Source organism: Malaclemys terrapin, chromosome 8 (assembly GCF_027887155.1).
Source record: "Malaclemys terrapin pileata isolate rMalTer1 chromosome 8, rMalTer1.hap1, whole genome shotgun sequence".
Lineage (NCBI taxonomy): Eukaryota > Metazoa > Chordata > Testudines > Emydidae > Malaclemys > Malaclemys terrapin.
This window is the reverse complement of record NC_071512.1, coordinates 1,879,695-1,906,580: the sequence shown is the minus strand read 5'-3', so window position 1 is coordinate 1,906,580 and position 26,886 is coordinate 1,879,695. Positions and strand designations below refer to the sequence as shown.

Sequence of the window (26,886 nt, the reverse complement as noted above, 5' to 3'; positions counted from 1 at the left end):
AAGGCCATAGCAGGGTGAGATCTAGTATCTTTTGGTTCCTGGTACCTGTGTTGTCACACGGTGCCTTTGGATGCAAGTGGTTAGAAGAATCACATTAGCAAGGAAGAGCTATTGTCAGGTCAGTTCAACCAAGAATGGAAAGTGGTTCATGCAGTGTCACCATTGCTAACGGCTCTGAAAGCCCTCCAAGAATTACAAGGATAGGGGAAAGGAATTCACCATGTAGAAACCTGCCACTGAAATCAGAGGTGGGCTGGATCCAAACCTCAGATCACAGCGCTCCTAAAACAAGGGCAGAGTATTTACCATAGAGTCAGTCACAATTAAATATGTCACGTGTGAACTAAGCCAAGCCACCTTTGAGCTACCAGGCAATGGTGTTGTGCACTTACAGAGAATATCAGCACTAAGTCGTTAGTATGACTATCTGTGCGAGGACAGAAGGTTTTTTTGTTTCCTTAGCACCAGCCAGGTCTTCGTACAATAAAGCAAAGAGCTGCTCAAAGATAGGTCAGTCCATGATGCCTCCAATGGGATTTGGGGGTAGAGGCTGAAGTGAAGAGTGCCCCATAACACAAACATTCCCTGAAAAAATCCAAGACAGGTTTGAAATGCGTCTGGTTTCGGTGCAGCTAAAAAAACCTGGGTTTGTTAAGTCTTTTGAAATGTAATTATTACTCCTCTGCCAGTGCAGATGCCTCTTAAACATTTGCAGAGACGCTGGACGGTGGCAGAGGAAACTTTGCCAAAGCCTATAAAAATGTCATCAAAGTGGAGCTGGCTAGGACTGGTAAATTACCCTGGTGTCAATCACACATGTTGTTTGTTGAGTGTGTTGTGATAATGTCTATGAAACAAGACATTAAATGATGACAGTAGGAGGTAAACAAAGGGAATATTTGCATTAAGACACTCGCATACTTGAGGAAAACTACAGCCACCATGCGTTCTGTCCTTCTAGGTCACCCATCACCATGGCATCTGGGCACCTCAGTTCCTTACAACCCGCCCGGATCAGAGTTTATCCTGTGATGGAGCATGCCTGGATTGAGCAGAACATTAAGAAATGTGCCCTAGGAAACAATCCTGCATGGGCTGAGTGGAGGACTAGACTAGAGGACCAACCAATCTTGTCAGCTGAATGATGTTTTTTTTCACCTTTCCCAGCAGCATCTGGAACTGGCCACTGGCTGCTCTGATCCGGGGTGGAAATTACTAGCTCCCTAATTTGTTTGGGAGCGTCTGACCTGAGAGGGAAGGTTTGAAGATTGAGGGCCAGACTCTCAGCGGGGGAAATGAGTGTAGCCCCACTGAAGTCAGTCTGGCCCTGAGTTCTTACCGCGCTGTGGGCAAGTCCCTACAGAGTCAGCCAGTCACGTGGCCAATGGTAGCACAGGTCTCTGACCTGCCTGGTGGTGGCACAGCCGTGTAACCTGCACAGACTAGCTCGGGGCCCGTGCAGCGCTTCTCTGCTGACTCACGCACTGCCCTTCCCTGAGCCTCTCGCAGGCCACACGGAGCCCCGAGCAAACAGTGAACTGGACTCCTGCCTCCCTCAGAACCTGTGACACAGCCGAGGCCAGCGGGGGCACCCCCGGAGTGGCAGACGGGGAGGGAAGCCCTGGCGACTCCTGCCTCAGGTTTGCGATTCAGATTCACAGATTCAACATGATTCACAGTTGGAGAGAGTTCCCTGCCATGCTCATGTCTCCGCTCTTCCCCAAGGAAGCTACACCCCTGTTAGCCGACCAGGAGCCAGGGTAACCCACAGCCCACCTCTCCCCTGTAGACTTGGTGACGGTGCTGCCAAGGGCAGGAGGCAGAGCATGGTATAGTGATTTCCTGAGCAGCCTGTGGGACACTGGCAGCAGAGCTCTGAGCAGACACCGATTCCCCATTTCCCCCACCGGCAATGGCTCCTTCCGTCCATTCTGGCATGACAGCTCTACCTGTTCCCATCGCCTGGGGTGAAGGCGCGCTCCAGAAACCACATTTTATATTGCATTGAATTATTGATAAACTGGAACTATGGAGAACGCCAAGTTACTAGGTCTTCTACTGAAAATTGCGTTGTTTTAATGCTGGAAGGAGGGAGACAGCAGCCTAGCCCATGGTGGGAGGAGGCTGGACTGTTGCTATGCCAAGGAATGGAGTGAGCAAGGCCAGGAGGGGGGATTGGAAGTCCCAGATTGGACTCTACGGTGCATGCATCAGCTGCACAGGAAGCAAGTGGAAGGCGGAGAAAGGAAAGAGAGGTGAGAAGGCGTCAGGTCAGGCAGGATGTTGTTGTGATGGGTTGAATCACAGAAACCCCCTTGGGAACTGCCAACTGCTGTGCCAAGACTACTTCTGCTCCTGGTTTCCCTGCCAGCTCGGGACCCCAGCACCCTGTCTTGCTGAGCCAGACACGCCCGTCTGCTCCAGCACAGACCCAGGGTCTGAATTACATGCCCCAAAGCTGCAGGTTTACCTGAAAACAGCTCACAGAAGTGTTCTCGTCTTTAACACTCAGATGCCCAACTCCCAATGGGGTCTAAACCCAAATAAATCCGTTTTACCCTGTATAAAGCTTATGCAGGGTAAACTCATAAATTGTTCACCTTCTATAACATTGATAGAGAGATATGCACGGCTGTTTGCCACCCCCCCCCAGTATTAATACATACTCTGGGTTAATTAATAAGTAAAAAGTGATTTTATTAAATATAGAAAGTAGGATTTAAGTGGTTCCAAGTAGTAACAGACAGAACAAGTGAATTACCAAGCAAAATAAAATAAAACACGCAAATCTAAGCCTAATACAGTAATACAACTGAGTACAGATAAAATCTCACCCTGAAAGATGTTTCAATAAGCTTGTATCACAGACTGGACGCCTTCCTAGTCTGGGCACAATCCTTTCCCTTGGTACAGCCCTTGTTCCAGCTCAGGTGGTAGCTAGGGGATTCCTCATGATGGCTCCTTTCTTTGTTCTGTTCCACCCACTTGTATATCTTTTGCATAGGGTGGGAATCCTTTGTCCCTCTGGGTTCCCCTCCACCCTTCTCAATGGAAAGACACCAGGTTAAAGATGGATTCCAGTTCAGGTGACATGAGCACATGTCACTGTAAGACTTCATTACCCACTTGCCAGCACACACATATACAGGAAGACTTGCAACTACTGTAAAACACAGCCATCTGCAGTCAATTGTCCTGGTTGATGGGAGCCATCAAGATTCCAAACCACCATTAATGGCCCACCCTTTGCATAATTACAATAGGCCCTCAGAGTTATATTTCATATTTCTAGTTTCAGATACAAGGGTGGTACATTTATACAAATAGGATGATCACACACCCACACTCAGTAGATTATAAGCTTTGTAATGATACCTTACAAGAGACCTTTTGCATGAAGCATATTCCAGTTACATTAGTGTATTTTCATAATATCATATAGAGTGCAACGTCACACCCTCCTTCTGAACTTACTGCCAGTGACTTGGACACTGACCATGGTGGAGGCAGTATACCTAAAATTCATTTTTGAGCTCCCCTCTTGGGCAGACACTCCTGTGTTCCCCAAAAGGGAAAGAGACCCTGATCCAGCTATTGGCTCACAGCTACCAGCTATGATAGACCTTTCACTGGCCAGCAAAATCCCACCCCGCTTCACTCAGGTTGAGCTTGCTTCCAGCTACACAGTCCTTGGGGTCTGTTCCCACCGCAGCCGTCACCAGGACCCCAACTTCCAGCTCCAGGATACATGTCTCTGTGCCCCTCTTCCACTCCATTACAGCCAGTTCCTGCTTCTGAGTCTTAATTGCTTTGTCTTTTAAGTCCAGGGTTTGCTGGTGGGCAGCCTTTTCCCAGGCAAATTGCACATCAATTTCCATTTGTCTTCCCTTGAGACCATCACTCGATGAGCTGGGATACCACTGAGAACCCCCTCCTGCCAGAACAGGCACCCCTCCACTCCTGTCTTGCTAAGTTAGGCTATGTCTTCTCTGGGGGGGGGGGTCAATTTAAGATACGCAAATTCAGCGACGCGAATAGCGTAGCTGAATTCTACGTATCCGAGCTGACTTACCCCGCTGTGAGGACGGCGGCAAATTGACCGCCGTGGCTCCCCCGTTGACGGCGCTTACTCCTACCTGGGCTGGTGGAGTACGCGCGTCGATTTGGGGATCGATTATCGCGTCCCGACAATACATGATATATCGACGCCCCGAGAGATCGATTTTCTACCGCCGATCTGGGTGGGTAGTGAAGAAGTAGCCTTAGACACTCCAGTCAGCTTCAGCACAAACACAGAGGTTGGGTCACACCCGTCTGCAGTTCACTGAAACTGAGATGAATTCAGCCCAGGGGCTTCTTAGTTAACAGAGACTTTCCCAGCGCCCAGTGTTCAGCCTTTCTGGGCAATTTTCAACTTGTATAATTCTAGCTTCTTCTGATCTTTAATCTTATTTATTTTGCTTCCTTTTCTGTCCCTACTTCCCTTACCTGAAATAAACAAACAGAAAATAACAAACCAGTAACCACTTTGTCTGTTCTCCAGCCACCACACTTAAAACTCACTTAAAATCACTACCAGTATCTCAAAGCAATCTAAAACCCAAATCAATCCGTTTTACAGGGTAAACTCATAAATTGTTCACCCTCTATAACACTGATAGAGAGATATGCACAGCTGTTTGCTCCCCCAGGTATTAATACGTACTCTTGGTTAATTAATAAGTAGAAAGTGATTTTATAAAATACAAAAAGTAGGATTTAAGTGGTTCCAAGTAGTAACAGACAGAACAAAGTGAATTACCAAGCAAAATAAAATAAAACATGCAAATCTAAACCTAATACAGTAATACAACTGAGTACAGATAAACTCTCACCCTGAAAGATGTTTCAATAAGTCTCTTTCACAGACTGGATGCCTTCCTAGTCTGGGTACAGTCCTTTCCCCTGGTACAGCCCTTGTTCCAGCTCAGGTGGTAGCTAGGGGATTCCTCATGATGGCTCCTCTCTTTGTTCTGTTCCACCCTTTATACATCTTTTGTATAAGGCGGGAATCCTTTGTCCCTCTCTGGGTTCCCCCCCCCCCTTCTCAATGGAAAGACACCAGGTTAAAGATGGATTCCAGTTCAGGTGACATGAGCACATGTCACTGTAAGACTTCATTACCCCTTGCCAGCACACACATATACAGGAAGACTTGCAACTACTGTAAAACACAGCCATCTGCAGTCAATTGTCCTGGTTGATGGGAGCCATCAAGATTCCAAACCACCATTAATGGCCCACACTTTGCATAATTACAATAGGCCCTCAGAGTTATAGTTCATATTTCTAGTTTCAGTTACAAGAGTGATACATTTATACAAATAGGATGACCACACTCAGTAGATTATAAGCTTTGTAATGATTCCTTACAAGAGACCTTTTGCACGAAGCATATTCCAGTTACATTAGTGTATTTTCATAAAATCATATAGAACGTCACAGTTGTCACCTCACGGGGGGGTGGGGGGGTTCATTTGTCTGCATGCTCTTTAGCCGACTCGGGCGCACTGAGGTGGCAGGTTGCTACATGTCACTCTCACTCATGCAGGTCAAAACTCACACCTGTCACACGCCTGTGTCACACACGCTCACTGACGGATGTTTTCATCGTCTTCATGCTCCCAGTCAGGCAAAACGGTGCAAGGCACACACGACTCACAGCCTCACCCTGAAGTGCCATTGTAAGACACAGGCGGTGGTTAAGCAAAGAGCCGGAGGACGACAGGCGACAGTTAACCCCCCATAAGCCGGGGCCCGGAGGAGAAACTACAGATTTAGTAACAGTTTATATCACAGGCGCCGACTTTACAATGTGCCGGGGGGTGCTTGATCCCCGGCTCTGCACTCCACCCCCTCCCCCAAAGCCCCATCCCCACCCCCCTCTTCCTGCCCAGTTCCACCCCCTCCCCCAAGCGTGCCACATCCTCGCTTCTCCTCCTCCCCCGAAGAGCCTCCTGCACACCGTGAAACAGCTGATTGCAACAGGAGGGAGGCACGAGGGGGGGAAGGGGAGTAGCTGATAGCCAGGCTGCCAGTGGGTGCTCAGCACCCACCATATTTTCCCCTGTGGGTGCTCCAGCCCCAGAGCACCCACGGAGTCTGTGATTATGATTTATATCAGTGGGTGTCAAACGTTTGTACTGGTGACCCCTTTCACACAGCAAGCCTCTGCGTGCGACTCCCTCCCCCCCACTTATAAATTAAAAACACTTTTGAATATATTTAACACTAGTATAAATGCTGGAGGTGAAGCGGGGTTTGGGGGTGGAGGCTGACAGCTCGAGATCCCCCACCTAATAAGCTCACGACCCCCAGTTTGAGAACCCCTGGTTTATATCAAAGCAGAAAGCGAGTTGCTATAATGTTGCAAAGTTGCATAATAAACTCCAGTAAGAGGCGTGTTACTGGCGTTCCACTTTCTGTTCTCATAGAGACAGACTCAGATTCCAAGGCCAGAAGGGACCATCGTCTCATCTCGTGTGATCTCCCGCCCATCTCAGGCCACAGAACCTCACCCACCCACTCCTGTCATAGTCTAACCTCTGGCTGAGTTACTGACATCCTCCCTTGCAACTCCACGTGTTAGTATTACTAATCATGTTTATTACAGTCGTACGGTACCTAAGGGCCGGGACCCTGGAGGCCATAACGCCTTGCCCAAAGAACAAACTGAGGCAAAGAATGCCGCTGAGTTTACTTTATTGATCGAGCCAACAGAGAGACCGAGAAGCCCCGGTGAGCTGCCAGAGCCTGGGGTGAAGGGAGAACGTATTCAGCATTCCCCATACCGCTTGAGGTGAAGTTTTCTGTTACTTATTCTGGAGAGACGAGGGGGTGGGGGGAGAGATTGATTAGCAAGGAGTAGCCCTGGAGGAATAGCCTCCCCCATTACTCTGCTAACCAGCTAAAATACAGAGCACTTCTCTGATGCTTGGTCCCTTCTCCTTGCTGCTTGTGACAGTCATTTCATGCCAGCCAGTGACAGGGGTTTGGAAAGGGACTGATAACTTTTGAATGCTTCTGCTTCAAACCCAGTTTAAACCTCTACAGGTGAGGGATGCAGGAGGACCGCGGGCCAGTAACTGGGGACCTGGACTGAATTCTAAGGGAAGCGGAAGAGAAATGAGACTCATCTGGCTAAGCAGCTGCAGTGTTTGTCTCGGCTAGGGGGTTATGTAGAATGCATGTGGACCTGAAGAAAGAGAACCAGGTTTCAAGAGGGTGCTAGATTTGTGAGGAGCGATGGGGGTGCTCTGGGCTGCAAGCAGAGTTGGGGGGATGCAGGACAAACATCAGCATGCTGTCATGCCCAAACAAACAAAGGAAATATTTCTTCACACAACACACAGTCAACCTGTGGAACTCCTTGCCGGAGGATGTTGTGAAGGCCAAGACAATAACAGGGTTCAAAAAAGAACTAGATAAGTTCATGGAGGATAGGTCATAGAATCATAGAAGTTAGGGATGGAAGGGACCTCAGGAAGTCATCTAGTCCAACCCCCTGCTCAAAGCAGGACCAATCCCCAACTAAATCATCCCAGCCAGGGCTTTGTCAAGCAAACACAGGGAAGGTGGAGAAGAGAAACAAAGATACACATTACATAAATAGCTACTTTCCCCAGCTGCCCCTAAGCCTGGCCATCGTCGCTGGGCCAGTTCCTGGTTGGGGTTGGTATGCAGCAGAAGAGGATCTTGAGAAAGGAGGAAGAGGCCTTGCAAATCAGACTGGGGAGGACCAATCACAATGCTCTGACAATTGTTCTAGATTTCTCAATCTCTCCTGCTCTGGAGGGGAAGGAGAGCTCACTAGAGCTGGGTGAATAATGATTTTTTTTCTGCTTTGTTGGTAATTTCAAAAAGGTATAGATAAGTGGAAAGGGGGATGGGTTGCAAGGAACAGCTTTCAAGCTTCACAGAGCTCTTATACCCGTGTATAGTTTCCGTTTCGACCAAACTCCCAAATCTTCAAAATTTTTGGAAAATGGAAAAGGGAATTAATCATTTTGTTTTGATTTTAAGCATTTTAAAACATTTTTGATTTTTTTAAAAATACAATTAGAGGGAAATTTGAAGCAAAAAGCCATTTCAAGCTGAAAATATTTTGCTCAAAAAATGTTGAAATGAAAATGTTCTGATTTTTTTCTGATTTTTTAAAATGAAAAATTCAACAAAAGGGACACAAGGTCATTGAACGTTTGTGTCCTGAATCTGCATTTTTTTTTTTAGCGAAAAACATTTCATTTGAAAAATGTTGCCAAGTTCGAAGTTCAGCATGTAGCATGTTCTCTGTGTTGTCTTGACACTGACACTGGTCGCCTTCTGGGAGACAATAAAGATTGAGCCTCAAAATATAGGCCAGGATTTCAAATCTCAATTTCCTGCCATATCCTTCAAAGACGTTATTGTATTGAGTTTCTGTATTGTTGTGGCCCAGGATTGTATGTAACGTCTCTAGGGGGGATGTGACAGATGTAAGACCTGAGAGTTCAAAAGACTGTATGGAAAATATGCCAGACAAGGATGGACTTTTGGGACGATAAGTGTGAAGTGGATTTCCATTAATGCAAATTCCCCAATTCTGGTTATGCAAACACAGAGCCTTCTGAAATTATGTCCCAGAGGAGAGGGTCATTGTCTGCTAATGAGCTGTTACAGAAGGCCAGGATCAAAGACCCAAGCTGTATAAAGAAAGGGCTGACCTGCCCAGTCTGGGTGATGGTTCTGAATCTCAAATGGATGAATGCATAACCCTGGGGAAAACCCAGTCGTGGGTTCTGAAGGACTCAAACCTACCAGAGCCCTCACTTAAAGCTGGGGGTGACCAAGGAACTGCCTATGCCTCTGTGGGATTTGGGAGAAAACCTCCTTAAGCTCTTTTGAAAATCACCACCTATAGATCTGTGTAGGTTTCTATGGTGCCCACCACCCTCATGCAGCAAATATTCGCACATAGCCAAAACATTCAGGTAAAATGTAGTCTGCTGGTGGAAAATTCGAGACTAGAAAAAGAGGTGATTTTCTTGGAATCAGTCAATTTTATGAACTATTCACTGAAATCCCTTAATTATATTCAGATGGCTGAAATTTTGTGTAGCTTTTAAAACAAAATGTAAGGGATACTTGATCACATGTGACACTATTATGCAATTGTGTTTGAACTAAAAAGCACATGGAGTTTATTAAATTAACAAGGGGCCTCGACAAATGCATTATGGATGAAATTGACCTCTCTGCACTAGGGCTTAAGTGAGCTTTAAGTGGTACATTGGCCTTGCATTGGCCCTCAATGGTGGAGTAAATTCCACCTTATATCATTAGTAGTTAGTGTTTATTTTTATCCATTGCACCATGTGGAAACAATAGATCCAAACCCCAGGGATTAAGTGTCTCAATTCTACGGCAAGGGAGTCATTTCACTCTTTGAGGCACCTCTATTCTTTCATTGGTGTTTAGTGTTTTTCCATATGTGCCTATCTGTGATTGACCTAGGAATCAGGGTCAAATGACAAAGAAGATCTGAAACTCACCTGACCTGCCCCAGTGGCAACACCTGGAACAAAAAACAGAGACAAAAAAGATAAAAACAAAGCAGGATCTTTGATAAACATCCGTTAGGAAACATTAATCCTAAAGAACAACCAAATACACTATCTTAACCCTGGAAACCAACTGTTCTTTCCTGTACTGATGGCCACAGCTAATATTATATCTCCTCTGAGTAAACATCAGATAATGTTCTAAGGCTGGAATTTTCTGATTGTTTAATAAAAACAGAGTTTTCGGTTGCTCCTTAATGATGAAATGCAATGTGAACTTCTGCGACCCACGAGTCCTGGTAACGTCCTATAGGTTCAAGAAGGACTGAGGTGGTACAGAGGTCTTGTAGGAGCTCTCTGCACAGGAATGAATTTCATCCAAGGAGAAATCCCATACCAACCCACTGTCTTGGAACTCTTCCCAGCACAAGCCACTAGTTCAGTGCCCCCTCTTCAAGGATGTGCATATAGCACTGACTTCATCCGCACATAGGCTTGGCTTCAAGAGGGCTAGAGATATCCGCCCAAAGGCATTACACAGCCTACAACAAAATCAACTCACCGGAAAAATAGCTGAAAAGCGCAAGACCGAGCAGCCCAAAGACACCTCTTATCTTCCTGTGGCGGTGATGGTTGAGTGAGAGTCAAGTCTGTAGGTGCTCTGCCGAGAAGATGATGTTTCTCAGACTCCACTGTCAGCGCTCACTATAGATATAATGTGTGGGTGTGTCCCCAACCTTGACTCTGACGTCACCACCCTAAAGTCATTGTTTGCTCTGGAAGCCGGTGGATTTTTTTGAGGCTTGTACTGAGCTGTAAAGAGTGTTTTCTTATCAGCGAGATGCCCAGGAGAATGCAGTAAACGCACAGGCGGCACCCAGCTTGTTAACAAAGGGGCTTGCTGTACAGTGGGCCCTTTGTCTTTCCCGGACAATGAGCACATTGCGTGTGCAGTGGAAGCTATGAAATTGCAGGGAGGAATCTGGCAATGTGGACAGGCCTAGCCGTTAAGTTGTTACGTTGAACGATATTCAGATTGCATGCTGCATTACATATGTCGTAAGATATTCTAGGGGGCAGCAGCTTTTGAATCAGTTGTTTGGGGTGACAAATATAGGGTTTATATGGGATTTTAAAGGGGCCTGAATCTGGGCCTCTGCAGATTACCCACTCATTCTATGGACACGTAGGGAGGTGTGAGGACTTGCCATACTGTCCTTCCCCATCCTCTCCCGGGTTTTCTTGCAGTGTTAGGTTTCTCACTGACAGATGGTCAGCTAGGACCTCAGCTGGAAGTCTGGGTTTGGAAACAATGGGTAAAGGTGAACATGTGTTTGGCGGGGTGAATTCTGTGCCAAAGAATACGCAAGTTTCTAATCATCAGAGGAGTGAAGTTCTGGAACAGCCTCCCAAGGGGAGCAGTGGGGGAAAAACTATCTAACTTGTTTCAAGACTGAATTTGAGAAGTTTATGGAGGGGATGGTATACCGAGGTTGCCTACAATGGCATATGACCCATCCACAACTGCTATTAGCAAATACAGTAGAACTCCGTTTAGCCGACCCTCCATTATCTGGCGCTCTGTATTAACCGAACAGCCAGGACTCCAGGTCCAGAAGTGGCCAATCTCTCCAGTGGCCACTAGATGGCGATGCAGCCTTGCTCTTTCCCATTCTCTGGATTATCCAAATTCTTGATTATCCTATCTAGCCATGGTCCCAATTAGACAGGATAAATGGGGTTCTGCTGTATCTCCAACAGCTGGAGATGGGACACTAGATGGGAAGGGTTCTGAGTTACTACAGAGAATTCTTTACCAGGTGTCTGGCTAATGGGTCTTCCCCACATGCTCAGGGTTTAACTGATCACCATATCTGGGGTTGGGAAGGCATTTTCCCCACGTCAGATTGGCAGAGACCCTGGGAGGTTTTGCCTTCCTCTGCACTATGGGGCACAAGTCACTTGCTGGTTTGAGCTAGATTTTCTGTAAATCAGGTCCTTAAACGATGATTTGAGGACGTCAGTAAGTCAGCCAGAGATTGTGGACCCATTGCAGGAGTGGGTGGGTGAGGTGCTATGGCCTGTGATGTGCGGGAGCTCAGACTAGATGATCATGATGGTCCCATCTGGCCTTAAAGTCTGTGAGTCAAGTATAGGCCTCATTAGAGCATTATAGATGAGGGTAGGGCCCTTGCAACGGAATGAGCCATCATTAAATGCCACATGCACTGCCATGAAGACTGAAAAGCAAATACAGACACTGCATACAAGAGATCCTTTGTACTAAGGAAGTCATGTAAGTAAAGGTTTGGTCTTTAGAGACCGCATCCCACCTGCAAATGGGCAGGGAGTGAATTAAAGGGACCCTGAGTTTTTAAATAGAAAATCAGAAACATCTTTCTTATTATCCTGGGAGACGCTGCTGACTCTTGGCCTAGGTGGGCAGGTTATCGTTGCTGGTCGCTGAGGGTGAGTCCCACGGCAATCCGAGGGGTGACTGCAGCGAGGGTAGGCATACCCACAGGAGTCTGACCCATTGCTAATAATGACAGTGTAGATGGGGCAGGACAGGTGTGACGTTATTGACATAAACTGGGACCATATAGATCATTGTTGCAACCAAGGTCCTGTAGTGGCACCCAAATCTTGTATAAAGGGGGTCAAATGGGGTGTCTAGGACAAGGTTATGGTTTACTGGTTATGATTATGCTGTCTATATGTATGTATCAGTTTTGTAGTCGAAGTTATAAATATTGGCTCTATACTGTCTGTATGGCAAACTTATGCTATGCTTCTGGGTGACATCCCAGACAAGCTGAGATTAGCTCTGCCTAGCCTGCTTGATGGCCCATTAAGGACCATCAGCTATACAATGGACCCATTGAGAGAAGGCAGATACGCCTTGTACCTCAGCAAAGTATGCAGGGACTGGCCCATGTGACTCCAGACTCGATTTTGCTGTAACTTTCCACAGTAAGAACAAAGAGGTGATCTTACACCTGGAAAAGACTATATAAGGCTGATGCCTGATCTCCATCTGGTCTTCAATCCTGCTTCTTACCTCTGGAGGGACTTTGCTACAAACTGAAGCTCTGAACAAAGGACTAAATGACCCATCCCAGCTGGGGATGTATTCCAGAGACTTGATTTGAACCTGCAGTTTATTCCATCGCTGCTGCAAGCCTGAACCAAGAACTGTGCCATTACTGTATGTAATTGATTCCATTTAACCAATTCTAACTCTCATCTCTATCTTTTTCCTTTTATGAATAAACCTTTAGATTTTAGATTCTAAAGGATTGGCAGTAGCGTGATTTGTGGGTAAGGTCTAACTTATATATTGACCTGGGTCTGGGGCTTGGTCCTTTGGGATCAGGAGAACCTTTTTCTTTTACTGGGGTATTGGTTTTATAACCATTTGTCCCCATAACGTGTGGCACTGGTGGTAATACTGGGAAACTGGAGTGTCTTAGGAGATTGCTTGTGAGACTTGCGGTTAGCCAGTGGGGTGAGACCGAAGTCTTAGTCTGGCTGGTTTGGTTTGCCTTAGAGGTGGAAAAACCCCGGCCTTGGGCTGTAGCTGCCCTATTTGAGCAATTTGTCCTGAGTTGGCACTCTCAGTTGGGTTCCGCCAGAACCGCATTGTCACAGTGGCGTAGTCGGCAGGATCCACAGAACCAGGTCAATTAAGCTTTGGGTCAGAACCCCACGCTATCCAAATTTGAATTTTGGGATTGAGAGTTTTGTTGGTTAAAGAGCTGCTGCAATGGCTGAGCAAAGAGCATATGAGGGACTTGGCAAAAAAGCCCTGGAAAATTTGTGTTCAGAAAAGAGGATATGCTTTAGAAAGAAAGCTACAAAGAAAGAACTGAGAAATCTGTTAATAGCCAGTGATCAGGGGGCAAGAGCACAGCCCTTACCTGAGGCTGCAGAAGATGCAGAAAAAATTAGGATGCAAAGGGTGACAAGTAAACTGCAATTTGAGCATGAACAGAAGCTAGCAGATCTTCGATTGCTGGAGAAGCAAAAAATAGCAGAGTTAGAAAGAGAGAGAGAGAAAGAAGCTGATCAAAGAAAGAAGGAGGCTGATGAGAGAGAAGAGAGAGCTCGTAAGGGACGTCTAGAGCTGCTCGCTGCGGAACAGGAGACGGCCAGACTTCAGCTCCAAGTAATGGAAGAGCGGAGAAAGTCATCCCCACCTGGTACTCCAATTCCCCCCCACCATGAGAAAAACTGGGAAAGGATGTGTCCCATTTACAATGATACTGAGGATATAGAGGAGTTTTTGTCTACCTTTGAACGCCTCTGCAATCTGTACCAGATCCCTGAGGGTCAGCGAATGCCTGTCCTGCTGACCAGACTGACTGGAAAAGCCAGGGAGGTGTTTAATGACTTGGGGGAACAAGAAGCCTTAGATTATGAGCGGTTTAAGGATTCTGTGTTAAGGCGGTTCAAGGTTACTCCTGAATCTTACAGAGTTAAGTTTAGAGAGTTTAAAATGTCTAAGGATTGTACTTTTGTAGAATGTGCTCATAAGCTGATGGGTTTTGTTAAAAAGTGGGTTATGGGAGCCAAGGTTCATGGGAGTTTTGAAAAACTGCTGGATTTAATAACTTTGGAACAGTTCTTAGACATTGTGCCGGACAATGTGAGAGCAGCTGTGTGTGACAGGGACCCTGAGTCAGTCCTACGGGCAGCAGAGATTGCGGATGCCCATACCCAAAACAGGGCTCGAGAAGGGTGTAAAACCCCGGGGAAAACTGATCACCATTCTCCCCAGTTCAAGAGGAGGGAAGGATTTAAAAATAAACCTGACTCTTCTAAAGGAGTTCAAGGGGGTCCGGGGGGTAGGAACTCACATCCCAGGATGGAACAGGTTACATGCTATCACTGTGGTATGCTGGGCCACATGAGACCAGACTGCCCGACACTGAAGGGCAGCCCAAAACCAGCAACCCCAAATGCCACGGCCAATGCTAACCCTGTTGTTGTAAACTCACAGGCAAGCCACACAGAGCCCAGCATTGGTGCCCTGTGTGCAAATGCTGTTTCTGTGGTCTCGGAAGAATCTGACCTTAAAACTCACATTAGAGCTAAATATGGGGGAAATAATGCAAAGTTTATTAGCAGTGCAGAAGTAAATGGAGTAAGGTGTATGGCATGGAGGGACACCGCAGCAGATATTACTCTGGTTAAAGCAAGTCTGGTCAGGAAGGAAGATTATTTGCCAGGTGAAGATGTAACTGTTGTAGCCTTATCTAAGTATTTTGTCAGGGTGCCTTTGGCTAAAATCCACCTGAAATGGAAGGGATTGGAGGGCACCATGGTTGTGGGAGTAAAAGACATAATCCCTAAGGATATTATGATTGGAAATGATATTAAAGCTATGGTCAGTCAAGTTAACACAAACCAGGCACAAGAGAGGATTGATCCTAAGGTTGTGCCTATGGAGGGTTTCTCCAAAAGTTTGTCTTTGGAAAGTAGCTGTTTGGCTGTGAATGGAGTTTCTGAATATCTATCTAATGTCTCAGAAGTAAATCTGGAATTAGATCAAGCGAAGGGAGAGGAGAACAAGGAGATTTTGGATAAGCCTAGGCAGTCTTGTGAGCTGATGGCTTTATCTAGTCAGCAGTTTGGGAAGGCAAGGAGAGTGAAAGATGAGTGTCCCTATACCTTGTCTGTTTCCTGTGCGAAGAATAGTGACAGTGAAGGAAATGTGCCTGTGTCTGTCAGGGGTATTGACTTGCCTATGGAGGAAGCTACCCCAGTCTCCAAGCAGTTGTCTGTGAACAGCCCGGTGTGCTGGGACAAGGGAAATGAAATCCCAAACTATATGTCCAGTAAAGAAAAATGCGTCTCCAGCTCTTTTTTGTCTGTGGAGCAGACAGAAGGTGCCTTTCGGCCTATGATGGTTGAGAGTAATTTAGTTGTCTCAGAGTTGGTTCTGGATTCAACTAAAGCCCAGGAAGGGAATGGTCCTAAGTTTGCATCTGCTGGGGAGAATGGCACCATAGCTAGGTTGCATCCAGTTAGTGTCTTAGCAAAATCCCAGAGACCAGACAATTCTGATGCTTGTATTGGGCCTGTTGCTCATGTGTGGTTGGAGAAGGGTGTAACAACTCTGTCTGATCCGGGTGATACCCTAGCCAGGGCACAAGGAGAGCAGAAAGGTAATTTGGTTGTGTTACCTACGGACAGTTTAACAACTTGTAGCAAAAAGGAAAAAATTCCTAAGCTGGTGTGTGGCAAAGAGAAGGGAAGTATTTCTAACCTTTTAACTAGGAAGCCTATGGGTTCACCTGAAAGGGGATTGTGTAGAGATCTGCCTGATGGGCCAGAGGTGATCCTGAATGTAAGTAAGACCCAGACAGAGTCTGTTGTTGCTCAGGAAAGTGTGCCTTTAGAGCAAGCCCTAGGTGAAGAGGGTAAGGGCAGAATTTCTGTGAGGGGTGAATTGCTGCTTAGAAAAGCTCCTGGAGAAAGGAATCCTCATGGTACTCGGTGCAAGCAGTTCCCTGCAACTGAAGGGTGTGAGAGTGATTTAATCAAGGAAGTTTCAGTTCCTAGCAGCCAAAAATTGTCTGTTGTGAATGGATCCTCTGACTTTCCTTTTAAAAGATCCAGTGTGGGTAGCTTTGAGAAGGTCTCAGAGGAAGTAAAAGTTGTTAAGGAATTGAGGCATCCCTATAACCGAGTGGCTGTGTGGGGCCAACTTGTTGGGGAGACAATGGTGTTGGAACAGGAATGTCTCCTTTCTGATTCTTTAAATGAGCAGTTTGTGCTTCAGGGTTTGAGGACAGATTTGGTTACTGATGTGTCAGAGCAGAGCAGTTTTATGGCTAAATGCTTGAGGATGCGGGGGAGAGCAAGCAGACTCTCACCCGCAGACTCTTTGAATTTGTGTGGTATCTCTTTAAGACAGAGTCCAGCCTTGGAGATGATAGCAGTTACGAATATGAAAACTGGTGGACTGGCTCTGGTCTGGGGTAGTGCAAATTACTTGCCTGGCTGGGAAAGGAAGGACTTGCTAATAGCTGTTAGCACAGAGGGCCCACCCCATCAGCCAGTGAATTCTGTTAAGCAAGAGAAATCGGGGTTTGATCCTGCAGGACAAGGAGGAAAGAGAACGCTGAATTTTGCAAAGGGAAGCCACAGGTTAACCCTAAAATGCCCAAACTCCAATGGTATTGAGCCAAAGGTGTGGCATGACAAACATGACTGTAGATGGACACTTGCAATGAACTTGTTGTTATTGCTAAATTTTGTAATTAACAATGTGCCTAATCTTTTGGAGAATCCCTTGAACATGTTAAAAGGAATACATGAAAACACACGTTATGTTAAAAGGCCTTGTTACACTGGGGTTTCACAGGTAATGCCTATAAACAATATGGGAACTTTTCACAGGGGAAAAGACATTCCAGACCTAATGTGCTGTATGAAAAGGAAGACTGAGGCACACTACCATATTGCTTTCATGGCTAAATGCCAAGATTCCTGGACTATGAAGAACATTAATATCTGCATTTATTCCATGTTAATTGGGTTCCAAACATTTGCCCGAGCTTGTATGGATAAAGTAGCAGTCTTCTTTAGCTCTTGGCAAGATCACATGGCACATACAGGAACCATGCTGCCACAGCAGATCCAATCCACTATTGTTCTAACTAAGTGTTACCTTGAGTTTGTAAAGAGGTTCAATCATGTGGTTGAACATGATTTTGATAAACCATTTCTGTTATACACTGGTACGGCTTCTAACCCAATACTAGCTGTAGTGAGACAGAACCCAGGATGGGGAGCTCTTGGGATGCAGTCAGTGATGTTTGTGTCATCCCTTCCTGCATCAATTTTGCGTTGGGGGTGTGACGTTATTGACATAAACTGGGACCATATAGATCATTGTTGCAACCAAGGTCCTGTAGTGGCACCCAAATCTTGTATAAAGGGGGTCAAATGGGGTGTCTAGGACAAGGTTATGGTTTACTGGTTATGATTATGCTGTCTATATGTATGTATCAGTTTTGTAGTCGAAGTTATAAATATTGGCTCTATACTGTCTGTATGGCAAACTTATGCTATGCTTCTGGGTGACATCCCAGACAAGCTGAGATTAGCTCTGCCTAGCCTGCTTGATGGCCCATTAAGGACCATCAGCTATACAATGGACCCATTGAGAGAAGGCAGATACGCCTTGTACCTCAGCAAAGTATGCAGGGACTGGCCCATGTGACTCCAGACTCGATTTTGCTGTAACTTTCCACAGTAAGAACAAAGAGGTGATCTTACACCTGGAAAAGACTATATAAGGCTGATGCCTGATCTCCATCTGGTCTTCAATCCTGCTTCTTACCTCTGGAGGGACTTTGCTACAAACTGAAGCTCTGAACAAAGGACTGAATGACCCGTCCCAGCTGGGGATGTTCCAGAGACTTGATTTGAACCTGCAGTTTATTCCATCGCTGCTGCAAGCCTGAACCAAGAACTGTGCCATTACTGTATGTAATTGATTCCATTTAACCAATTCTAACTCTCATCTCTATCTTTTTCCTTTTATGAATAAACCTTTAGATTTTAGATTCTAAAGGATTGGCAACAGCGTGATTTGTGGGTAAGGTCTAACTTATATATTGACCTGGGTCTGGGGCTTGGTCCTTTGGGATCAGGAGAACCTTTTTCTTTTACTGGGGTATTGGTTTTATAACCATTTGTCCCCATAACGTGTGGCACTGGTGGTAATACTGGGAAACTGGAGTGTCTTAGGAGATTGCTTGTGAGACTTGCGGTTAGCCAGTGGGGTGAGACCGAAGTCTTAGTCTGGCTGGTTTGGTTTGCCTTAGAGGTGGAAAAACCCCGGCCTTGGGCTGTAGCTGCCCTATTTGAGCAATTTGTCCTGAGTTGGCACTCTCAGTTGGGTTCCGCCAGAACCGCATTGTCACAACAGGCTTCAACCCGGACTAGCAATGTGGGTACATACCTAGGGTCCCGTGGGGCTGGTGCAGCCCCTGCTAAAGACTGTGCCGCATTCTATCCTGCTACTTCGAGCCATGCCAGCAGGGGTATGTCGACCCGAACTGCAAATGCACCTCAGTCTGCAGTGCAGATATACCCTGAAACGGCAGAATGATTTTAGCTATGAGACTGCAGGCTTTGACTCACTGGCTCCAGTGAGAGTTTTGCCTGGGTCAGAATGAGGAACCTCTTCTGGGTTTGGTCCTTTTCTCTGTAGTTTTGTTGGAAATATCACTCTCGGGCATAGTCCCTCCTGAGCTCGCTGGAAAGGACTCGCATTCGTGAAACAGGAAGTCAAAAAATAATCACAAAGGAAGTTTTATTATGTTTATTTTTGAGGCTAAGACACTTCATGCGAGGCTGACCCCGGGCCAGTAAGACACCAGTGTTTCAGGGTGGGGAGTATATTGTCTTACGATTGCATCTACACAGACAGTCAAGCCAAGTACGCTAGTCTGAGTGTCTAAACCATTCAGCAGCTGAGGGACGGGCATTGTGCAAGTCTATGAGAGAGTCAGGCAGCCTGTGCCAGTGGGCGGAGCCTGCAGGGTGTGGGGTAGCAAAGGGTCCTGCTACAACATCCCAACAGGGTAAGCTGACCCCCGTCTGGAGACTAAATCTAGGCAGGGGAAATTCCCTCCACTACAGGATTTCCTGGGTGACTTTTTATGGCCTGTGCTTCATAGGAGGTCAGAACAGACATGGACAGTGGCCCCTTCTTCTGCCTTAAAATCAATGCGTAATTATCATAATACTTAATTCTCCTATAGGGCTATTCATCAGCGGATCCCAGACTCTTCAATCACACCCCAGAGAAAATGATTCCCAGATAATTAGTGGAGGTAAAAATGAAAACATTTGCAATGACTATCGTTACAACAGTCTCCAGCCCTCACTCTTTGGGACCATGAGTGAGTAGTTTTACAGTGACTAAGGTTCACTTTGGGATGCAGTTTGCATGACAGTGAGGAGATGACCCTGGGATTTCTTGGGAAGGATTTCCTCTAATTTTAGAGCCAGCTGGAAAGACCCCAAAGCTGAAGAAACGTGCAGGGAGGCAAATACGCCGTGTATGTCAGCAGGTCAGTCAGGTATCATCTTGAGGAAGTTGAGGTACAGATTTCCTGGTCTCCTCTGTCAGAATGAGTGAGATCAACGTTTCCATGGACACAGAGCTGAAAGAACCATTCCAGTTTATGTTTCCGGGTCTATAACCTCAGTACGAGAGAGAGGCTCCAACGTGGACATCTGAGAGAAAAAACATATGTAGCCGTTAGATAGCCCATACTCACCCCGAGCACGGCGCGTAAGATAGAGCCATCATCAGAACACTTTTGATTTTTATTTAGGGGATTAGGGTTTTTTAGGGACTGAGATGGGGATATTGTTCGTTTGAAGACTGGCTTCTTTTATGGGGAGAATGGTTGTCAATTTGCTGCTAGTATTTGAGTTGATGTTGGACTGTGTGTGATGAATTATTATGGCAAGGGAGCCTAGCGTTGGAACATCCTTCTGTCTTTTCTATGCCAAAATGGAAATAAATAAAGGGGTCTGGCTGGTGAGTCTTGCCCACATGCTTAGGGTCTATCTGATTGCCATATTGGGTGTCGGGAAGGAATTTTCCTGAGGTCAGATTGGCAGAGACCCTGGTGGGGGGGTCACCTTCCTCTGCAGCATGGGGCACAGGTCACTTGCAGGTTTAAACTGGTGTAAATGGCAGATTATCAGTAACTTGAAGTCTTTAAACCATGATTTGAGGATGTCAGTAACTCAGCCGGAGGTCAGGGGTCTATTGCCGGAGCGGGTGGGCCAGGTTCGGTGGCCTGCGATGTGCAGGAGGGCAGACTAGTTGATCATGATGGTCCCTTCCGGCCTTAAAATCTATGAGTCTAATTAATAAAAACTGGATTTACCCCACATGTTCCCTCATGTTCTTTCTTAACATCAACTCCTTTTCTAGAGAAAGAGAGAGAGAGAGCAGTTAGTGAAAACCACTGATTGCTATAGGAGATCAGTTCACTTCAATACCTTGTACAGAAACTACCAACATGTTTAATCAAAAATCCCTGTAGATCCAATAGGGAAGGGATCTATCTGGTAGGGAATATTTGCCACCAACTACCCGCTGGTGCCAGCATCACTGAGCTATTAGTATTGGCCAATTGGTGCTCATTCCCCTGGATAAAGCTGCCTCGTCTGTCTGAACTCGACGTGCTGGGATGTGTAGTCTGTGCTCCCCATCCCCTGTGAATTGAAGTGCTGTGAGGGGCCCTGGAAGGGTGTTGAGGGATGTGGGAGGATCGCAGAGGATAGTGAGAGGCTGCGATTCTAAGCAAAACTAGCCCATTATTCTCCTTCTTTGAGGAAAATACTTCCAGCAAAGGATATTTGCAGCTCGGCCCTGAGGTACATACGAGATTAGCCTACAGATCTCGCATTCGTGCCAGTAGGTGACACCATCTGTGCCGCAGACAAAGAGAACCACTTCTGGGCATAGTAACTCGCCATCGTACACAAACGGTTCTTGGTTGTACCGGGTGCAGTCAAGCTGCAGAAGTAATCAAATAAAATGAGTGTGGCCTTTATTATAGGGAGTAATCGTCCTGCCCCTACATTCCTCATCTGGACTCTTCTCTCTATGATAGAGGAAAAGTCACTTGGGGCCGACATCTGCAATCGTTTGCTGCAGTCCGAATGGGGAGGTGGTCAGCAGGAGTCTTCTCCCGTTCTCCAGGGCTGATGGGAAAGCACATTGCAGCAATAGTCAGGCATGGGACGCTCCCTTACAACCATTCCTTGCTGTGGTCAGCATCATGTCTTCAAGACATCCCCTCCAGATTCCTGACCAGCAATTCAGGTCGCCCGAAGGAGAGAGCCAGTGCTGAGAGAAGCCATCCCAGGGGTTTCACTGAGTCCAGTGCATGCTGGGAGCTGTGTCAGCGCTGTGTGAATTCTCACGCTGCCAGATGTGGCTGTTAAGTTCCACCGTTATGTGTCTTGCTATTAGAGCTGGTGGGAAATGGGAAGCGCTTCTGTAAAATACGTCCTTTTTTAGCATTCTCCTTTTGTATGGCAATAGTGGAACAGGGAAAACAACGGTGTGGCTACAGTTGCCTCTTAAGGTCTCTTGTCCAGTCCAGAGCATGTGAATGGCTGAGACACCTCCAGGATGAGCATGGAGTGGGCAATCGTCCGTGATGTGTCCGGCCGTTAGCACTACGCCACAGTCGCAGTTCGGTGGCTCCCACACTTTCCATCTATGGAGTGAGTATGGGCATTTTCCATGCCGGGTGTCGATACGGTTTAGCGCTGTCCATGTGAGCCATGGGGAGGAGAAGCCTGAGACTTGCACAGATGGGTCATTACATTGAAAAATTTCAACATTTTTCACCCTAGATCTATTCACTCCATAAGTATCACCAAGTAACCTGGGACAAAGCAGTCGTCAGGACAGAGATATCCCATACTGAGCGTTACTGAGTATTAGAACCTCCCTCCTGAAGCGCTCAGAGCCCAACATCATTATGTGGCAATTTCCGGAGGGTTAAGAAGAGATGTGAGGTAGATACAGGGAGAGCCAATTGTGGCTGTGAAAGTACCCTCCATTTCTGAATCTTAGGGTGTCTACATTTTTGGTATCATTTTCATTCCAACCCCCTATTTTCAGGTGTGTAATACATTTCTAAATAAAATACCTTTGGCAACTGATATTTTCATGGCCGGTCTCACAGCAGAAAGGAATTGTTTAATTGCTGAAAGCTTCATAGAAACCTGTACAGCTAATTTGAGTTTTCAGAAGGTAAAAATAAGCATTTTTCAATAAGAAAATTTTCAGACACTTTATTTGCTCTTGGAAAACTCAACCCTCCTCGTTTTAAAATTTCAAAGTTGCAAGAGACGCACACCCCTCAGAGAGGACATATACTTTTGAGATGTCTGGAAATAAGGGCAGGTTTGAAATAATGGAATATTGCAGGCTGGCGATGTACTGCCGTACAATCATCGCTAATGCCAATATTTCTGACTGCGTCTAGACAATGTGATCACAACGCAGTCAGCAAGTGATTTAAAAAGTGCTACACACCAGTGTGCTTTGTAAACAAAATGCATTTCCTTTCCAGTACCTTACCATGTAGCATTCGCTGCGCAGTATGTCACATTGCGCAGTGTTGCAAAACCAGCTCATGAAACATGCTCTAGACATATGCACTAGGGGGCAGAGCTACCCTTGTTCTGGGAAACTTAACTAAGAGCCTAGGGCAGGTCAAAGCTCCTTTAGTGCTGCACAAGCACGGTCGCACAATATTTGTTCAGCGCAGTTTAGCTGCCCTGTTGCTCTCTGTATCTCACACAATCTAACCACAGATTATGCTACATCCTGCAATGATATCTGGAGTTGTTAACTGTCTGGAAACCCGGGGCCAGATCCTCAGCCAGTATAATCAGCATGACTCAGTCTGAATCTCTGGGGTTTACTCGCTATGTGCTGTTTTACTGGGGTGGCTCTGGTTTTTGATATGCCTGACTCTTAACCATAAGGGCTTGGGGCAATTTCCCTTTTGTCATTGATTTTATTGATTTTCCCAACACCTAGATCTTGGGAACAATGTGATTAGGAACCATTTATCCATAATAAAGCATCAGAATAAAGTGACAAGAAATGAACAGAAAGAACTGGAGTAACCTGATTCCTGTTTTGGCTAGCAATACCTGGAACCAAAACAGAAGCAGAAATATAAAAGGGTGCAGAATGACTGAGATAATTACATATCATGTGCTAACTGGTTTGCAGAATAACTGAATGGAAATATTAAGGAATGACAGACAAGCTACTATTGTGATGAGTGTGGCATAAAATGACCAGACAGATAGAATATTTCCTGTACTAGTGGCCCTGGGGGGGAGCTAGATTAGTGAATAGCAAAAGAACTTTTGATGATTTAGCATAGCAGATTTTCATAGATTCATAGATTCTAGGACTGGATGGGACCTTGAGAGGTCATCGAGTCCAGTCCCCTGCCCTCATGGCAGGACCAAATACTGTCTAGACCATCCCTGATAGACATTTATCTAACCTACTCTTAAATATCTCCAGAGATGGAGATTCCACAACCTCCCTAGGCAATTTATTCCAGTGTTTAATCACCCTGACAGTTAGGAACCTTTTCCTAATGTCCAACCTAAACCTCCCTTGCTGCAGTTTAATCCCATTGCTTCTTGTTCTATCCTTAGAGGCTAAGGTGAACAAGTTTTCTCCCTCCTCCTTATGACACCCTTTTAGATACCTGAAAACTGCTATCATGTCCCCTCTCAGTCTTCTCTTTTCCAAACTAAACAAACCCAATTCTTTTAGCCTTCCTTCATAAGTCATGTTCTCAAGACCTTTAATCATTCTTGTTGCTCTTCTCTGGACCCTCTCCAATTTCTCCACATCTTTCTTGAAATGTGGTGCCCAGAACTGGACACAATACTCCAGTTGATGCCTAACCAGAGCAGAGTAGAGCGGAAGAATGACTTCTCGTGTCTTGCTCACAACACTCCTGTTAATACATCCCAGAATCACGTTTGCTTTTTTTGCAACAGCATCACACTGTTGACTCATATTTAGCTTGTGGTCCACTATAACCCCTAGATCCCTTTCTGCCGTACTCCTTCCTAGAAAATGGGTCTTATTGATCAGCAAACAAAATGCATTTCAAACAAGATGTTTCAAAATAGTATTGGCATGTCTGAAATCTGAGGAGCAGGTCACCCCTTTGTGGGAAAAAACTCCAGAGCCTGATTTTGCTCTCATTGACAGCTGGGTAACTGCACAGACTGCGGGACCAAAGAGCAGAATCCGGCCCCAGGAGTTTCCACTCACAGACTTTCATCGGAATTGCCCCGTGCTTTGCCCTGCTCAGTGGAAAAGACATGGGGAGTCTGAGGTCGGTGCTGATCTTTGGATACTTGCAGAGTTCCAGCACCTCTGTCCTGCTTCCCCGGCCCTACAACTCCCCTGACAGCCTGGCTTCAAGTGTCCTCCTCGCCCTGAAACACCCTGCCAGGGAGGTTTGGATCACGGAGAGGCCCCCTGAGCAGTGTAAGCTAACTGGGATGGCATTCCTTTACTCTGCCTACTCCATCGGGGGGCAGTGACTGTCAGAGCAGACAGACCCAGCGCTGCCCCACAAGGCACCTGGGAGCCGACCGAGCCAGCACCATCCCCACTTCCTCCCATGGGGTAGCCCTCAGTCCCCTCCAATCATGGAAAGCTGCTTATGCTGCCGGAATTTCCTTTCAAAGTACAAGTACCAGAGTCCCCCCTCCACTAGGTCAATGGGCACAACTCAGGGACGTTACAGTGCAGGGAGCCAACTGTCCGGGGTTGGCAGTAATATCTCTTAGGAAGAAATCGGCTCCCATTAGACTGAGCCGCTTCTCCAATTCTTCAACTTCCCCATCCTTATAAAGGGACCAGATTGGTAACTATGTTAAATAAATAAATGGAGATATCCTATCTCCTAGAACTGGAAGGGACCTTGAAAGGTCATTGAGTCGAGTCCAGCCCCCTGCCTTCACTAACAGGACTAAATACTGATTTTGCTCCAGATCCCTAAGTGTCCCCCTCAAGGATTGAGCTCACAAGCCTGGGTTTAGCAGGCCAAGGCTCAAACCACTGAGCTATTCCTCCTCCCTTTACTATGCTACTTAAGATTGGTAACTACTTGGTTCCGGGCCCATGCCTTGCACAGCGTTGCCAAGACGTCAGTGATTGTTAATGAATAATATAATTGAATACCCTGGTGACACTGAGCCTTTCCCTTTAGCAGTCGTGATTTCCAGAGTTCAGAGCGTTTTCTACCAGCTACAGTGAAAGCGACACACCTGAGAAGCAGCAGGGAAGTGCCAGAGCGAGGAGGACAAAGACACCTGCGATTTTCATGGTGGAGGCGGCTGGTTGGCCCGGCGTTCAGTCTGTTAGAGCTACGTGTGCCTTAACAATGCACGCCAATGGAGCTCACACGCACACACATATACACCGGCCACCGGGATTGTGAAAACACCCTCTGCTGTTGTTTTTGGAGCCGGGGAGCAGCAGTGGCTGGGGGTGGGGCTGCCCCGAGTGCTAAGGAATGCTTCCTGCTCAGTGACAGATAAGGAAATGTTTATCTGCAAACTAGTCCTGGCTCTAATTTCTATCTGCTAAGAACAATGGGCTAGGTGTGCAAATTGCTCCCTGGGGCTCGTGAGGAAAGGAGATGCGGGGGTTTATTGCCTGGCAGAGAGGAGGGATAGAATGAATATTTCTCTGGGCCCTGTTTTGAAAAGTTGACTAATGAGGAAGGAGGGTCTTGCAGTGAAAGCGCAGGACTGGGCCTCAGGAGATGTAAGTTATGGGCACACAGCATACTCTCTCCTTTTCTCCTGCGGGAGAGCAAGGAATGTTGCGCTGGGAGGAAGGACCATTCCCTCTGACTGGTATTGTGTCTGAGACACCCAGACGCTATTGAAACTTACTAGATTGAAATCACAACTCAAAATCTAATGAGTTTTCCATTATTCTTCACTCTCCAGAGGGTTAAATGAGGCTGTGATGGGTTGGGTCACAGAGACCCCTTGGAACTGTCACCTGATGTGCTGAGATTACCTCTGAGCCTGTTTTCCCTGCCAGCTTGGGACTTCAGAACTCTGCCTTGTTAAGCCAGACACGCCAGTCTGCTGCAACACAGACCCAGGTCCGAACCCCGGCTCCCAAAGCTGCAGACTAAACTGAAAACAGTTTAAGAAGCGCTCCTGTCTCCAGCACCCAGATAACCAGTTCCTGTCAGGGTGGTTAAGCACTGGAATAAATTGCCTAGAGAGGTTGTGGAATCTCCATCACTGGAAATTTTAAAGAGAAATTTAAACGATCACCTATCAGGCAGGGCTGGCTCTAGGCACCAGCGTCCCAAGCATGTGCTTGGGGTGGCACTTTTCAAGGAGCAGCGTTCCATCCTTATTTTTTTTTGCTTGGGGCGGCAAAAAACCTGGAGCCGGCCCTGCTGTCAGGGATGGTCTAGATCAGTGGTTCCCAAACTTGTTCCGCCGCTTGTGCAGGGAAAGCCCCTGGCGGGCCGGGCCGGTTTGTTTACCTGCCACATCCGCAGGACTTCCCAGAGTCCCCATTGGCCTGGAGCAGCGAACCGCGGCCAGTGGGAGCCACAATCCACCGAATCTGCATTGACGCAGCAGGTAAACAAACTGGCCCGGCCCGCCAGGGGCTTTCCCTGCACAAGTGGCGGAACAAGTTTGGGAACCACTGGTCTAGATAATA

At 46.6% G+C, this 26,886-nt stretch overlaps 1 long non-coding RNA gene across 1 annotated transcript; it reads right to left on the bottom strand.

The window, feature by feature from the left end:
• Window positions 1-18,957: 18,957 nt before the first annotated feature.
• LOC128842273 (uncharacterized) lies at window positions 18,958-25,527 on the bottom strand. The gene is made up of 3 exons (XR_008445956.1): window positions 25,458-25,527; window positions 20,504-20,546; window positions 18,958-19,838 (listed from the first exon to the last, which is right to left on the bottom strand). It is a non-coding gene; the product is annotated as an uncharacterized LOC128842273 (long non-coding RNA).
• Between the last annotated feature and the right edge of the window lie 1,359 nt (window positions 25,528-26,886).